Below are 17,548 nucleotides of genomic sequence, written 5' to 3'. Positions count from 1 at the left end.
GTTGGTGCTCGGTACAGTACTGAGGGAGGGGCTGTAGTATGTAAGAAGCAGGGTGGGGTGGTGGAAAGCGAGCTGGACTAGCCATCTGTCTTCCGCCACCACGAACCAGCTGTGTGATCTCGGACAGCTCACTCAGCTTTCAACCTCAGGGTCTTTGTTGATGGGGTAAATGCAGTAGGCTCCTGAAGATAGTGTGCAAAAACTACTTTGTAAAGTCTAAATGCCATATATTTGGAAAACATTGATATTTCAGCCACAAAAGGCTTTTAGTAACAAATTATTTCTAATTTGATTTGAAAAAGTAGTTTTTAGATAAAATATAGTGTTACCAAAGTGAACTTGGTTATTGAAAAACTCAATTATATGTTATCTGGCTCCTTCCCCTTGGAGCAAGTAATTCCTTAATTTGGAATTTGGAAAATTCTTTTATTCTTCTTTGTAAATAATAACCCGTTACAATGGCTTCATATGGGCTCTGGCCCATGTGTTTACTAGTGGGGGTGCAGACCTAATTTGGGGGCAGCCCTGCCCTTCTCTCTCAACTTGGGCCATGAAACCTTCAAGGTAGCTTCATCAGAAGCAGCTTTGTGTTCAGTAATTCAAATGCTTTTTTCTTCCCCATATCTGTGATTATTTCCTTACTTCCAATTCCTCTTTTGTTTTTTTTTTCCTTCCCTCCCCTCCCCATTCCTCCCTCCCTCTTTTTCTTTCTTCCTTTCCTTTCCTTTCCTTTCCTTTCCTTTCCTTTCCTTTCCTTTCCTCTTTTCTTCTTTCTTTCTTCTTTCTTTCTTTCTTTCTTTCTTTCTTTCTTTCTTTCTTTCTTTCTTTCTTTCTTTCTAAATCCAGTAGGATTAATGTTTTCTTCCCCTGCTTCCCTTTTTTTGATAAGATAATTCTGGATAAATTTATTCATTCTGTTGTTTTAATACTTTCTAATTGGTTGTTTTGTTTTATCTTTACTAATTCCCTTCGTTCTGCTTTTGCTAGCTTTATTTTGTTTCCTCCCGGTCTCTTAAGTGGGAAACTTACTTTCATTCACTCTTGTTTGTTACTGTATTTCAAGCTATGAATTTTCCTCCGAGTATTGCTTTCATCATATCCCACAAATTCTGATGTATCTTTACATTGTTTTTTCCGGGTAAGGCGTTGAGACCTACCACTGCATAAGGAACACAGATTTTTTAATTATTTGTGTTTTGGAAGATGAGTATAAAAAATTGAAGTCCTTGGGTCTGTTTTTGAAAAATCATTTTATTTTGTCTGTAATTTCAACTGCTTACCCCATTAAAGCTTTTAGTGGCAGTTTTCATAAAACTTTTAATTCAAATGTGGTTTTTTAATTTATTCATTCAAAAACATTTTATTAAGCTCTTAGGAATGTTCCAGGCTTTGGTACTAAGCCATGGGGATGATATAAGACATAGTCCTTGGCATGAAATAACTCACAATCTGGTAAGTGTGACAGCCACATAAACACATGATAGTACTAGCATGGAATATGCACAAAAGAGATATTTCTAGGGAATAACAGAAGTGTCAGAAGGGGTAATACCTAACCCAGCCTGTGTATGGGAGTGAGGAGGCCAAAGCAGCCTTCTTGGAAGAGATTGTATTGAAACTGAATCTTAAAGGTAGGCAAGTGGGTGGCAGAAGAAGGGTGAGGGCAGGTCCCAGAATTAAAGCTAGCCTGTACGTGTGTAGGGAAACAGTAGGCTGGTTAGCGGTATTGGAGGGTAGGGAATCAGCAGAGAACAGCTAGGATGGAAACTGAAAGAGAAGGCAAAGGCTGATTTAGGGAGAGCTTTCTCTGTGAAGGTACTCCTCTTCATATCCTCGATGATGGGGGTGGGCACAGAGACACTGTTGGCTTTGCCTTTTGGCTTGATCACTCGGGTACCTGGAGGAGGGTGGGTTGGAGGGTGAGGCAGTGTGTCACCCCATTTCCTTCCCACTCACTGGTGAAGATGCCGAGGAACAGTAAGCTAGCCAGAAGTAAAGAAGCAAAGTACTCTTGACAACCCCCAAATTTTATAATAAAACTTGGAGGTACCCAGAATTTACATTAGAGGCTAAATTGTTATGGATTTGCATGGCTAAGAACAGACCCTTATTTAGCTTGTGATTACTTTCACTACTTCTTTAATGATGTAACTTCCTTTATAGCCTACAACACGTGAGAACTTCAAACTCTCCTTGCCACACGAAGTGGCCACAGTGGCCGCTTCAGAAGTGTTTGTGCCAGCATGCGCACGCTTGAAATAATAATGCTTGAAAGAGATACATGTTCTTCGTGGAGGTTATTCAACAAGTACCCTACAAATCTGAGCAGAGAGCAGGTCAAATTTAGTTCTTCCCCGTGGCACCTGAGAGGCTGGCTGTCCTTTGGGGACGGGGTTCTTTGGAAGTCAATGTGTACACCCCTGAAAGCAGGGTTTTCTGGGAGCATCTTTCGCCTGTGATAGGCAGCGCTGTGGTAGCTGACAGGGCGCTGGAGGAGCGCTTCCGTCTCACTGTCTCTGCCTCACTCAGTGCTGGGAGAGGTGTGCGTGACCACTGCAGCCCTCTGCACGGACGTCGCCCTTTGTGGTTAACTGCTGGTAGTGAGCAGAAGAATGCGGCGAAGGAGCCCGGCTCTGTGGTGAGGAGTGGGAGGCAGCGGCTCAGAGGGAGCACCGGCCCTCTCTGTGCGGGCGAGCGTGAGATTTCAGGACCCAGCTATCATTAGGAGCAGCTCCAGCTCTTCCAGCCTGGGAGTTTAATCAAAGGAATAACAGCAGACCACCCAGGCGAGGGCTCCAAGGCGAGCGAATGTGCTGTGTCAGTCTCTGTTCCCCAGCCAGCCAGTGCCCGGGATGTGGCCAGGCCTCCTGGAAATGTGCTGACAGATACATAGGAGGGAGGAGACACTTTCTGCTTCTCACATTTTTCATGTAGATGGAGAGTGGAAAAGAAAACCATTCCATTTCTTTCATTTTTTGCTCCTTGCCTTGGTACTTTTCTAGAGCGGTTCTAGAGAAGGGCATACACTGAGGCGTAGAATGTTTCGTTTCCACCAGCTCCTCATTTCCTCTCACTCATTCAGATGTGAAGGAATTCTCTATCATTTTTTCTGCCTCAAAAGCTGCCAAGGTGGACCTTGAGTGAATCTTACTTTCAGAATTTCCAGTTTGAAGGTGAAATTGGCAGAGAGGGAGCTGAATTTCTGAAATGACGATGGGTGTTCTCCAGAACTGAGGCGGATGGCACCCAGTTTATCACAAGCTTGGGTGTTTGGGAACTCCCCTCCTTCCTCCTTAGCATGCCCAGACACATTTACATTTATGTTCTGGTTTGGTGGTGGTTTTCCAAGTCTAGCTCCTTTGATTCTATATTCTTTCTGGGTAGAAAAAGTTACACTTTTTTGTATGCTATATATTACTCTTTCCCATTTCTAGAAACAGAAAAGGATAAATGGAAAAAACAGGAGCTCTTGAGTCAGTGAGACCTTGGAGAAGTTACTTAACTTCCCTGTGCCTTAATTTCCTTCTCTGTAAAACGGGGTAATTTTAGTATCGAGACTAATTCTCCTCCTGGATCCCTGTGCCTCCCAGCTCCAGGGCCTCGCTCCAGCTGATCCTGTCTCGTTCCCTAGCTCTTCTGTGTCTCTCAAGGCTTTCAGCCCCCAGTGTTCCTTAGTTCCTTAGCCTACTGTATGGTCTCTTGTTCTGAAATAACCTTTCTTTCACCCTGCCACTCCCTCAAGTTCTTGTCTTTCCTGCACTGCCAAACTTTAAAGTAACATGCCCTTGCTGCCCCAGTGCCCCTGACCCCGTCCCCTTCACAGTGACTCTTGCAGCCTGACCTTGTCTTTTACCACTTTGTCCAGCTCTCTCAGAGTTTGCCAATGACCTTGGAATTGCCAACTTCGGTCACCTATTTTTAATACTCATTCTCCCTCAGCATGTGGCACTATTATTGACCACCTCCTACCTGAAAACTTTTCTTAGCTTCTCCAACCCTTTAGTGATTCCCCTGGGAGCTCATCCTCCTCTTTCCCCTGAAGACTAGGTTCCATTTGCAACATTTTTTAAAAGCCACTGGCATGTAGACCTCAAATATATAAAACTGGCAACAGTAGGCTCTCCCCGATTAAAGACAGTGGGATGATGCCTGGGTATCCTTTTCTTCCCATTCTTCGTACCTCTCCAGCATAGCTCTGGAGTCAGGGTGCAACACAACTGTTTTTTCCACGTACAGTTTCCCCCTGGGTAAATGTTCTCTTCCCATAGCTCCATCTGGTACTGTTCTGTGGATTTCCTCCACATACGCATCTTTAGTGTGAACCTCTTTGCTGAGTGCCAAGTCCAGACTTCCAGCTGTCAGACATTTCCACCTAACTGTATCACCAGCATCCAAGATACGCAGCGTATTTTAAACATATTTTGAAAATGTTCAAAAAAATATTCAAGACCTCTAAAACCTATTTGTTCGTCTCCGTTTTCTCTGTTGGTATTGGTGACACTGCAGTTGTCCTTGGGATTTAGGTATGGGATTTAGGTAAGATTGACTTATCATTGTCTCTCTTTGCTTCTTCATTCTCTCTACATCCAGGCAGTTGCCAAGTCTGGTTGATTCTGACTCCATAATGTCTCAGATATATCTTCCCTGTTTCACTTTCATGTCAGCTGTCCTGCTTAAGGCCTTAATTGTCTCAACTGGACCTCCGAAACAGTCGTTCTGGCTGGTCTCCTGTTCACCTTAGTGTTTGCTGTAAAGGAATCTTTTTGAATCACAGGTCTGGTGATAAGACTCCTTTGCTCAAGAATCTCGAGGGGGCTTTCTGTTTACCTACAATGTGAAGCCCAAGCTATTAAATGTTATTCAAATCCTTAATTTAGAATCTGGCTCCAGGCTACTTCTCCAGTCTCTCCTCTCCATCATGCGTGTTTTTGTGCAACTCACCCAGGATTTGTTCATCCCCATGCCTTACTGTTTGCTATCTTCTTGTGGGAAATGTTTCCCCTGTCACCATGCCTAACTTCATCCGTCCAGGCTCAACATAGATGCTGTTTGGTTTGCAACCCTCTCGGGAGCTTTCCTGGTGTAACCTGAAACTGGCCCCTGTACTCAGGGCAGGCAGAGACCAAAGAAAGAGGCAGGCCACTCCAGGTTGGTAGGTGGCAGTTTTAATACTAGCAAAGGGAGCTTAAATACGAGGCTTGTCTTGGGCGGCAGCAAGATGAATGGATCCCCACACCTGCCACCAAGTCTTAAAAGTTTATAAAGAGGACCTAACTGGGCTCAGTCATGTATACTGTGCGAGTGTTTTCAGTACATCATCATCTCAAGGCCATGTCCTTAGAGCAGCCTCTGGGAGCGGGAAAGGCAAGTGGAACCCACATTCCAAGGATGGGAGGAGGGGCTGAGGCGCCTCTGAGTGCCCTGGTCCAGCTCATGGGTCAGTCGGCAGCCATGTCTTTCTCCTGGCGTTCCCCAGCAGGTGCCCCTTCACTCGGATGAGTGTCATTTCACGCACCACACTCTCTGTGTCCAGATAGCTGTCTCCTGCCATGGTGAGCTCTTTGGGGCCAGTGTCCTATGCTGCCCCAGAACCTGACTCCTGGGTAATGGTAAATGTGCTTATTCTACTGAACTGTGAGTTACTTAGTTGAGGACGGGGACCCATTTTTCATCGTTTTCCAGCTTTGGTATATGGTAAGCACCCAGTACATTTTTGAATAAAGAAATGAATGAAGAACCCACTACTTTCCGTGCTCCTTTAGCCCCTTATTAGTTTCTCTGCATAGTAAGCCTATGATAGTGATTTTGCATCTCTTCTTTCCTGTTGAGTTAGAATCTGCAATGACACTTCTTTCTGATCCATCACCTAGCACAGCACCCTTGTACTAGGTAGGCACTTATCACATCCTTGCTAAGTTGAAAAGAATTGCTCTTCTGCGTTTTGCTGGGTTTTATATTCTTTTTTAAAACTCTTGCTCTTTCATGTTTTTCATTGACAGTACCACAGCTGCCCTTTGTCATAAAGCAGCCAACATCAACTGAATGTCTGTTCTGCACCAGGCACTGCACTAAGCACTTTATAGGCATTACCTCTTTAACCCTAGGATGTAGATCATTACTTTTTACTGATGAAGAAAACAGAAGCTGGAAGGATAAGTGAGTGTACTAAGGTCACACAAATGGCAAGTGGCTGAACCAGGACTCAAACCCAAGTGCGTCTGGTGCCATGCTCTTCCCCTCTGTGTTTTCCTGCGTCCTCCTGTGGGAATCAGGACTCTAACCTCTCATCGGCTGCACTTGGCTTCAGAGTGCTAGCCACGGCGGTGCTTGAGCCTGCAAGAGGGAAACGGGGAACTGAACTTGCTGTTTTTGTGATGAGAAAAGCTTCTCTACTCTCCAAAGCAGTTTGAGAGATGTTTGGCTTTGTCTAGATTATCTGTAATTTGCTGAGTAAATGAGTATTTGTTGAGTGAACTCTTCATCAGATTATTTTTTTTTAAAGATTTTATTTATTTGACAGAGACACAGCCAGCAAGAGAGGGAACATAAGCAGGGGGAGTGGGAGAGGAAGAAGCAGGCTCTCCGCTGAGCAGGGAGCCTGATGCAGGGTTCGATCCCAGGACCCTGGGATCACGCCCTGAGCTGAAGGCAGACACTTAACGACTGAGCCACCCAGACGCCCCTTCATCAGATTATTTTATGGTGAAATTAATTGATCCTTTGAGCAGGCAAAACTTAGCCTTCTTAATCTGCAGAGATGCAGAAAGAGTAGATTGATTTATTGTGGTGGTGGCAGCCCCCATTGACTCATGAAAACCAAATGTATAAATTGGAAACTCTATCAAGCAATTTGGGTGTTTTGTAAGGTTTCCCGGGAATGTCTCAAATCTTAATCTGGAACTCTTTCTGGATTTTGGAGCACTGAATGTTGATATGCATATGTGTGTTATGTAAATGACAATGTTCAGCAGGGAGGGGATATATGACAAGTGAACTTAGTGCTAATGACTTAGAACTACAGAGATTCCCAGCCTTTCCCAACCCCTTTTAAAATTTAATTAACATTATAACTCATATCTCTTGGTGATCAGAGTGTAAATTTCTGGAGGTTCATTTTTTTGGCATCCAGGAACTGATACAGTAGTTGAGGCTGTGTAAAACATGTTGGTTGGTGTGGCTGAGGATTTAATACATTCTCAGGAAGTGCCCTTGAAAGAATGGTTAAAAAGGTAGCTGCTTAAGGATGATTTTTTTTTAATCTTCTTGATTGAATATATTCTCTAACATTCTCTAGCGATGAAATGATGTAGTAAGTACAGGTCTGACACTTTTGGTTTTCCTTTTCTTTTATCTTGAGTGAAGTGAATGCTGGTCCACTGGTGTTTCCTGTTCAAGGACTGCCTTTAGTTCTACTACATACACTAAAACAAGTCAGGAACGACTTGCCACTGCATTTCCCTATTCCAGATCACTCAGAGCCCCATGGTCAGGGGAATGAAAGTTTCCGGGGCAGGCTCAATTGATCTGGTCATATTCTGATGAGCCTTTGCATATGAATGACACAGAGACCATTGTTCTCAAGATGATATTGGTGTAGTTCTGAGGACATTATGAATGCAGATTTAGACAAATCTTCATATCGTCCTGAGTGATTCTTAACCTTTTCAGAGTCAGAGATCACTTTGAGAGTTGCATGAAGGCTATCTTCTTCTGAAAAAAAAAAAAAAGTGTGCTCAGACTTAGAAATTTGCATTAATTTCCAAGGGTTCATAGACACCCCCCAACTAGGCTCCCTCTTGATGCCCTTTGGACCCATGATCTCCAAGTTAAGAGCCTCTGAAGACTCTAAGGTAGCATATGGCCAGTAATATTGATAATTTGGCCAAAAATGATCGCTCCAAATCTGTGATCACGTTGCTTCACACATTCTGTATATATTTCAGTGATATCCCCCAACTAGGGTGTAACCTCAATGAAAGCAAGGGTTTTTGTTTTGTGGGTTTTTTTCATGGTTCTGTGCTCAATCCTGAAAAGAATGCCACAGAGTCGCTGATAAATATTTGTTGGATTATGAAATAATCTTCTGAAGCTCCATCTCTAGACCGCACTTGAACTGTGCCGAGACTGTAAGCCGCATTGGGAGCACTGTGCCACCACTTGGCTCACGTGTTAAGCTACCATTTGGTCTTTCATGTTGAATTCCCAATCTCCATTTTGATAGGTAAGATACATGACATTTGCAAACAGCCTAGTGAACCCGAGGTTCAAGATCTGTTTCACTCAAGATAAAAGGAAAGGAAAACCAAAAGTGCCAGATCCATACTTACTAGACGATTTTCATCACTGGGGAAATACTAGAGAACGTATGCAACCCAATTTCAAATGGAGTGTCAGCCTTTTGCAGTTTCAGTGCCAAGAAGAAAACATACAGTTTAGACATTGTGCAGACAAGGAGCGAAATCTGTATGCAAAGCTCTTATTTCCCATGTTTGAGAACCTTGCCCAAGGCTTCAAGACCAGGCAAAACTCATCTCTAAAATTATGCAGGGCACTACAAGAGCAACACTTACCTCTCTCTAATCACTGATTATTTTATTTCCCATTATTCCAAAGCAGTCCCTCCCTTGTGGTATTTGTAAAAAGAGGTAATTTGGAACCTTTAATTTCCTTTCTGGCCTTCCAGTGACATTAATCACTTTTCCACTCACTGGTGAAACTAACTGCTAGCTAGAGGCTGTGTGTGTGTGTGTTTGGGACTAGATGAGACCCACTTCATTTAGTATATAAATGCTTTTGTGCCTGCTGGGCTAAACTCTGAAGATACAACAATGAATGAGATATGGTAATTTGTGGGTCAAGGTAGGCAAATAAACCTGCAATTATAATACAGTACAAATCATGGCATGAAGCTCTTTCAGCCCTACCACTATGCTTTTTTTTTTTTTTAAAGATTATATTTATTTAGAGAGGAAGAGAGGGAGGGAGAAAGCAGGGGTGGCGGGGAGGGGCAGAGAGAGAGGGAGAAGCAGACTCGTCGCTGAGCAGGGAGCTCAATTCCAGGACCCTGGGGTCACGACCTGAGCTGAAGGCAGACTCTTAACCCACCGAGCCACCCAGGCGCCCCACTACCACTACACTCTTGAAGCAGTTTAATGACAAGGCTTCTTTACAGTTAAGGGAGATTATTTTTAAAAAAATAAATTTGACATTGGCAAGTAAAGTGCAAGGTGGTAGCAACAGGATTTCAGGATCCTGCTGTGCTGAAGTGGTTTGAAGGACCTTCTTAGAGCCAATGATAAAACACCAAATTAAGCTTCTGATCTTTTCGTTTCCATGTTGGGGATAATCCCTGCCTCCTGGCATAGTTATTTGCCAGTTGTATTTTCCCAAGAAGCAATGATAAACTTCAGTACTATGTTAAGAAAGGTAAAAGTCATATGAAAACCCATCAGCCCCAGTCAGCGGAGGGCTACATTGGTAGAAATGGAGAATTCGTGGTCTGCTGTGCGTGGAGAGTGTCTTGTCCTTAACGGACTGATAGCACATGTGTACACAGAGAGAGGCAGGTGGTTTATGATTGATCTGGTGGAAGACTTGAGGGCCTCACATTGGATGCTGGCATCTTATTTTTTTCATTAACCTGTGTCGTCTTTCCAATATCTACTAAAACTACACCATCCTTAAATACCAGTTTGTTTGATTTTGTGGTTCCATGATGGACCTGGAAATTACTGCACACATGGTCATTAAACACTGATTTAGGGAGAACGGTGCCTGGAATCCAGGATTCCATAGTCACTACCTTGAGGTTCAGGAGAAGATGCCCAGAGAGGATCCTGCAGGCTGAAGCCTGCATTACCGTTTTTGGTTCCAAACTCCTGAGTGGAATTCCTAGTTGGTGACTTGGGCTAGAGAGTGTATGATCCAATGTCTTTTTTTGCCCACCAGGCCTCTGGCCTCAGGCCTAGACAAAAGCCATCTAGTCAGACCTTACCCCCCAGGCACACTCCCTAATCCTGATCCTCAGACCATTCTGTTGAAGAGAGGCATGGAAAGATAAATCTAAGAAAAGGTGTATTTGCGATAAGGCCCACTCTCTGACCTTCCCTTCTTAAAATGCCAGGCAGCGCCATCTTGCCTTACCAGCTGCATGGGAAGATACATCCAAAAGAGGGCTGATCCAAGAAGAGACCATGAACAATGAACACATGAACTCAAGAGCTTTTATCGTCAGATTACGAAGCAGGTCTCCAGCTCCAAGGCCCAGCTCTCTTCCTGAGCCTAGGAGGGAAGTGAGAGGAGCCCAGCAATGGTGTATCCTGCATCCCACACTTGGTACTTCTCACCTGACTGCCGTGGCTCTCCACGTCTTAATTTTCCTTAATAGCCCCTTTCACCCCACCCCACAGAAACAGCACTAGATTTCTCTACCTACACCACAATTCTGACATAGCACTACTCTATCAGAACCCTTGCGCAAGCTTACTGTTATATCTTAGGTCAAGAGCAGAATCTTTAGTGTGGCATTCAAGGATCTCCCTGAGCCATTTTTCTTTCTTTTCCTATCTTTTATTGTTCTGAGCTTTAGCCAAATTAGACTGCTTCCTGTTTTTCAGTTATTCTTCCTGCTTATCTGTCTCTGCATTTTTACTTATAATTTTTTGCTCTAGGAACCACCACCACCCTGCCCCCGTCAGAAATCCTCCTCCTATCCTTTTAGGCCCGGCTCAGAGGTCTTCTTGGAATTTCCTTCGCTTTTTCATTAGGGCAGTTATCTCTCTCTAGAGGCCTTAACTATTGCTATCTGTCTAGGTGTCTTGTCTCACTTACTACGTTACCACTTCCCTCATGGCTTGAGGGCAGGGGCCACATTTTAATCTGTGTATCCCTTTAGGATTTTTAAAATTTATTTTAATTCAGTTAATTGATATATAGTATATTATTAGTTTCAGAGGTAGAGTTCGGTGATTCGTCAGTCTTATCTAACACCCAGTGCTCATTACATCCCGTGCCCTCCTTAATGCCCATCACTCAGTTACCCCATCCCCCCACTCCCCTCCCTATACCCTTGGGCTCTTACCTGAGGCCTTGTTTATGGTAGGCAATGCAGTGGAGGTTTATTGGATTATCTCTGAGGTTTGGACTTCTTTTGAGCATTGAGGTGTGCAGCTTTTCTAGAGCGTGCCAACTACAGCTACAGTGATCTAGTTAGGCCTGGCCCTGGATCCTCTTTGGATACCAAAAGGTTATGTATCTGGGTGGGTGGTGGGTATGTTCCGGGAAGCCATCAGGGCAATGCCATCATATTTTAATTATAGCACTGGCAGCAGCACTCCTTTTAGCAAACAGCAGTAACAAGCAGTAATACTTGGGCGGGCCAGCCGCCGGAAATTGGCCTCCCTCTCTGTGTTTCTCCTACCCCCTTTTCAATCCATCACCTGTATTTATTCCCGCAGTAATTTAAACACCTGTCTAGATGGAATGCGTGCAATGTGTCCTTACCCCACACATTCAGATATTTGCTCACCTGCCTTATTCGGAAGGCTGGCTCTAAAATAAACAACGTTTTGGTATTAAAAGAAAAAAATGCACCGAGGTCACTGTGGCAATGGACACGAAGAAGGGAACGGGAGTGGAACCTCTGGGTAAGCTGCTCCAGGAGAGTGGGAGCAGAGGAGGAGGAGGACAGCTAGGGGTGAAGCATCTGCCTAAGGCTTATTAGGCAGCGGTGGGATCCTGTGACTAGATTTTCCCACAGGCAGTCATTCACTTAGCTGACCAGCTCGACAAAGGCAGGGGTGGAAGAATATTCAACAAGCTCATTGTTTTTAGGCTTAAATATCTTGGTTATTTTTTAACGACCACTGTTTCTCAAGGCAGCATTAGAAGTAGACTCAGAATTTTCTGAACCTTGTTCTAAACCTTTTTTTTTTTTTTTTTTTTTTTAAAGATTTTATTTTATTTGACAGAGACAGCCAGCGAGAGAGGGAACACAAGCAGGGGGAGTGGGAGAGGAAGAAGCAGGCTCCTAGCAGAGGAGCCTGATGTGGGGCTTGATCCCATAACGGCGGGATCACGCCCTGAGCCGAAGGCAGACGCCCAACCGCTGTGCCACCCAGGCGCCCCTGTTCTAAACCTTTTTATCCACCTTTGTATCCTTGGCAAATTGAATGATTATTCATGTCAACATTTGAGCATCCGGACAACATTGAGAAATAGTAAAATCTTAAATTTCCTGATGGAATTATCTTCTCTACTCCTTCCCCTTGGGTGTTTTATATGTTACTCTTCACAAGATCCCCTGAGCTTTGTGCAGGAGAACCCTTGAATCCCCTTTCCTTTTCCACCGTCTCCTGTAATAAGTCCTTCCTTGACATTAACTTGCACGTGGATTACCTGTGGATCTTGTCAAATGCAGATTTCCTTCCCTGGGGCTGAGACTGGATGGAATTGTTAAATTCAAGGCTCAGTGGGGCAAGGCAGTGGGAGTAACACAGTGCTTAGAAACTACAAGGTTGGGAGATTTTGTATCAGGGTGACGCAGAATTGAAACTAGGGGGTGACATGTGACAATAATTTGTTCTTTTTTTTTTTTTTTTTTTTAAAGATTTTATTTATTTATTTGACAGAGATAGAGACAGCCAGCGAGAGAGGGAACACAAGCAGGGGGAGTGGGAGAGGAAGAAGCAGACTCATAGCAGAGGAGGAGCCTGATGTGGGGCTCGATCCCAGAACGCTGGCATCACGCCCTGAGCCGAAGGCAGATGCTTAACCGCTGCGCCACCCAGGCGCCCCCAATTATTTGTTCTTGGGCAAGTTATTTTGCCTCTCAACCCCAATTTCCCCATCTATAAATGAGGGCAATAGTTCTACCTAACAGAGTTATCTTGAAGATTAAATGAGTTTATATATAAACACACACACACACACACACAGAACAATGCCTGGCAAAAATTAAGTGCTCCTTAAATTGAGCTATCATTAGTGCTAATAATATGACTTTGTTGTTACTGTTAGTTACTGTAGTGAACCTGAAAGGTTTTGTATTTTTATAAAAATTAAATAAGATAGAATGTTTTAGAGGTCCAAACACAGCCTTACACAGTTCTTATAGATGTGTACTATTTCTCACACATAAAGATGTTAATATCCATTATCAGCAAGGTATGTTTTTTGTGTCACAGTTTCAGAAATTTAAATGGGTTTTAAACTATCCCACCTGTCTCCCAGACTGTTGTGACCAATGGCATGAATTCATGAATTGGCCAGCCTAGATTTAGTAGCAGAGACTCTGGTTATTGACCCGGAGAAGCCACCTGGCCCAGTGGCTACAATCTCCACTTCATAGCCTAATATTCCTAACAAAAAATGATGAGCTATCTCTTTTGTTACTGGTGCTGTGTCTTTATGTGCTGTAATTCTGTCCTTTAAAATTCTTTACCGTGAAATGTTCATCATTATTGAAAATCAGATATATGTATGCCATTTTCCACTTTCTCTTCATCTAATGAAACTTGGTTTACCTGGAGAAATATAGATGGCCAGAGAAGCAGATGCAGCCTGGTGACAGCCATATTCATCATCCTTCTGTCCTGTTAGGGAGGACCCTCCAGCTGTGAAGCCTAACTGGCTTATAGAGTTTAAGGCCTGGCCCAATGCTGGGAGATTTACCCTGCCCTTAGATCTTCCCTAGTCAAGGCAAGGTGCTTCTAGGGCCACAGTTGATGCTTGGGTTCATTTTAGTTCAGTGGCTCCTTCTGCCATCCTGGAAAAAAACTGGGAAACTGAAAGGAAGAACCAGAGGCTTTCTTAAGTCATTTAATCTAGAAATGATTTGCTTGGGCCAAACTCTAGCAAGGCATAAGTCTGTACACATAAGATTCAGCCAGATCTGGTTGAGGCTTCAGAGCCTTCAGAGCTGTGTGGCTATCACGACTGTATTAGGTGATCCAGATTATAGAACATTTTCATCATCACAATACATTCTGTCGGACTGTACTGTTCTAGAACAGGGGTTGAAAATAGTTTCATCTCCTCTGTCACTTCTGATTGATTGGCAGTGGCTGTCTGGAGGACTGTGTAAAGAAGATTCTGAGGCCACATCTAAGTGAGTCCTAAATTGTTTGAGAATTTACTAGCAACGTACGTCCTAGGAAGACTGAGCTGGGTGGGTGGGGGTAGTTGTGGCATAGGTCCTGGGTGTCTTCTAGACAAAGCCACAAAATAAGAATAGAATATTTAAAATAGAGGGTCAGTTGTTATTATTTAAGGAGACAGGTTATATTTTTAGCAGGAATCCTTTGGAAAGAAAGATGAGAAGCTTTAAGAGTTTTGTTATTCTTTATATAAATCTCTCATTTAAGTAGTGGTCCCTTTTGCTGTTTTCAAAATAAATTAACAATGATGCTTTGCTTTTGTGTAAAAAGAAATCACGATAGCTACCATTTTTTGGTTTATCCATGAAATAAGGAATTGATATTACATGTAAAAACAAAACCCACCAGGAATCTAAAATTAGTTTCATGTTCCTGCCACCTTTTACTGTACCTGCTAAGAAACAGAACTGATTGAGGATGGCTTTTCCCCCCACTTCCTTAATATGCTCTGGTGAAGGATATTAACATGCATGTTGTTAACAAATGGGGAATAAAATTTAAGGCAAAGAAGGAAAAGCTGGTATAGTTTGGTATAATCAATTCCTGGGTAGTCACTGTTGTCAGAATTTGAGGTATCTAATTATATTTTCAAAAACCACTAATAATTAAGGATAATTGAGGATAACTGGGACTGTTTCCTACTAGTTTTAAAACTAGAAAATGGATTTTATTTTTTTTTTAAGATTTTTTTTATTTGTCAGAGAAAGAGAGAGAGAGAGAGAAAGCACAAGCAGAGGGAGAAGCAGGCTCCCTGGTAAGCAAGGAGCCCGATGTGGGACTTGATCCCAGGACTCTGGGATCATGACCTGAGTCAAAGGCAGATGCTTAGCCAACTGAGCCACCCAGGCGTCCCTAGAAAATGGATTTTAAAACAAGAGTACCAGTTCTGCAACTGTTATGTAACCTTGAGCAAATCAATTACTATAAACCCTCTGAGCCTTGGTTTCTCCATTTCTAAAAGCGAGTATAACAGTATCTGCTTCCATGAGTAATGGGTAAGGAGTGAGATATAAAACCTCACTTATGGGGCGCCTGGGTGGCTCAGTTGTTAAGCGTCTGCCTTCGGCTCAGGGCGTGATCCCGGTGTTCTGGGATCGAGCCCCACGTCGGGCTCTTCCGCTGGGAGCCTGCTTCTTCCTCTCCCACTCCCCCTGCTTGTGTTCCCTCTCTCTCTGGCTGTCTCTCTCTCTGTCAAATGAATAAATAAAATCTTATAAAAAAAAAAAAAACCTCCCTTATAAGTGCTTGACATTACTACTGCAAGGGCTCAAATGTTAAACCATGTTATTTGGGAAAAGTATACCACATGCACTTGGAGGAGAACATTCCCTGTTCTCATCTTGGCCCTGCACTTGGTAGGTATTTTTAGTGCAATTGTGAGTTTTGTGCAATTGCTTACCCTTTGAGTTATCTAGTTTTAGTTTCCTCTTTTGTAAAATGGAGGTAACAGCAGAGCCTGCTTCAGAGGGCTTGCTCAAGATTACACGAGATAAGTGTACATCAAGACCAAGGACATCTGATACGTGGCACGTGGTGAACATTCAGTAACTTAGCTCTTATGATGAAAATGCTGATGTTTAAAATAGGGGTGGCCTTGCCAAAAGAGAGGAGATTCAACAAATCTGATATTTCTTTTCCTTCCCATTCACTAATCTCTAAGCTATACAGTTTATACTAAACATGGTAAAGTGTGTACATTTTATTTATTTTATTGCTGTTCCACTATAAATTATTAATAAGCCTCTTTTATTAGGGTTTTGGCACATTGACGGAGGCGGTAATTGGAGAAGCTGTTAGTTATCATGAAGACCTTTCTCACTCTGTAGTGTTTTTATAAGCTGCAAGCTCATGTCTAATTTGAAAGGCCTGATGTTCAAGGCCAGGGAGCAGGGCAGGAAGGAAGAAGGCTCGGTGTGGGGCAGGAGTGAATTCAGTCCTACGGGGAGCGGTTTGCCTGTCTGACCTCTGTTGTCCCTGCAGGAGGAAGGCAAGGCTCTTCAAAGACTCCAGGGACCAGAGAATGCTACCATGACCTGCCCCGGTATCTTCCCTCCCCACCCTTTCTTTAGTCCCTGTGCGTCTTCTACCCCTGATAGCAGCAGAAGGGAGTCAGAAATGATAAGCCAAGGTTGGCTTCTGTGGCTTCTTCTACAGACGGGCCTGCACTGGAGGGCGCAGCCCCAGTATCCTATAGCCCAGCCTCCACAAGCTCCAGGAACTATGGAAAATGCTTTCTTCCCCAGAAGAATATTTGAGTCTTTTGGCGTGAAGACCTAGTCCTGGGCTGTTTTCACGTACTGAGTCTTCTACTTACGGATTGCCAAAAATGGTTTATGTTTCTTTCAGAATTTTTAGGTGAGGGGCGCCTGGGTGGCTCAGTCGGTTAAGCATCTGGCTTTTGCTCAGGTCATGATCTCAGGGTCCTGGGATCAAGCCCTGAGTCAGGCTCCCTGCTCAGTGGGGGGTCTGCTTCTCCCTCTCCCTCTGCCCCTCCCCCTGCTCTGCTCATGCTTGCTCTCTCACTCTCTCACAAATAAATAAATAAACTAAAAAAAAAAAAAAAGAATTTTCAGATGAAAAAAACATAACAACACTCCAGAATTCTATTTGGAAATGTCAAAAGTACTAGGTTCTTAGGACATTTTTCTAGGAGAACACTTTTCCTGGAATGTCCATCTCCCTGTGCCACTTGTCTCTGGCATCTCACACCCAGCACCCTGCATTCGGCTCTGTGCCCTCCCTCTCTTCAGCATCCTCTCCGTGTGCAAGTGATTTTGAAATGTTCTTCCAACCATCCTTTCTTTTCTGACTTCATTCTCATTGCACAGGTTTTAAGCTCACCTAGCATCTGTAGTTCTCGTAATAACTTACATTTTCTTTTTTGGATGGTGAAAGTGATCCAAGCCCTTCACGAGTATGTGTGTGTGTGTGTGTGCGTGTGTTGAAGGAGATTTGGATCTGCTTTCTGTTGTTTCATAGGGTGATTTTTTTTTTTTTTTTTGCTTTAACTTGAGGTATCAGCATGGTCTATATCGTTAAGAATTCTACGAAAAATTGTGACGGATACATAATATTCCCTCATATGGACAGAGCAGAATTTACTTAGCACCACTAGCCATTTTGATCTTCCCATTTTCCAATATTAAAATCAATGCATGTTTTCAAAATCTGTTCACAGTATAGTGTCATGAGTAAGAAGATGAGCTTTGGAGTTCCAAAGACCGTGGTCCAGATTCTAGTTCGGCCATTTGTTTCTAGGCCTCAGTTTCCTTCTTTGTAAATGGGGATTATAATGGTACTTACCAACAGAATTATGACTGTTTAAAATAGGATGTATATAATGTACTCATTTACATAGAGCTTCACACATTGTAAGTTCTGCTAAATAGTAA

The 17,548-nt window shown here is 43.3% G+C and overlaps 1 protein-coding gene and 1 long non-coding RNA gene across 46 annotated transcripts in view; one reads left to right on the top strand and one right to left on the bottom strand.

Moving 5' to 3' along the window:
* The window catches only part of TTLL5 (tubulin tyrosine ligase like 5), a 277,235-nt gene that overhangs the window by 123,275 nt on the left and 136,412 nt on the right, over positions 1 to 17,548 (top strand). The window lies entirely within an intron of this gene.
* LOC123002144 (uncharacterized) lies at positions 4,819 to 11,225 on the bottom strand. Its single transcript, XR_006411718.3, has 4 exons — positions 11,081 to 11,225; positions 10,144 to 10,281; positions 8,328 to 8,395; positions 4,819 to 7,710 (listed from the first exon to the last, which is right to left on the bottom strand). It is a non-coding gene; the product is annotated as an uncharacterized LOC123002144 (long non-coding RNA).

This window comes from Ursus arctos, unplaced genomic scaffold (genome assembly GCF_023065955.2).
Source record: "Ursus arctos isolate Adak ecotype North America unplaced genomic scaffold, UrsArc2.0 scaffold_25, whole genome shotgun sequence".
NCBI lineage: Eukaryota > Metazoa > Chordata > Mammalia > Carnivora > Ursidae > Ursus > Ursus arctos.
This window is presented reverse-complemented; position numbering and strand designations above follow the sequence as displayed.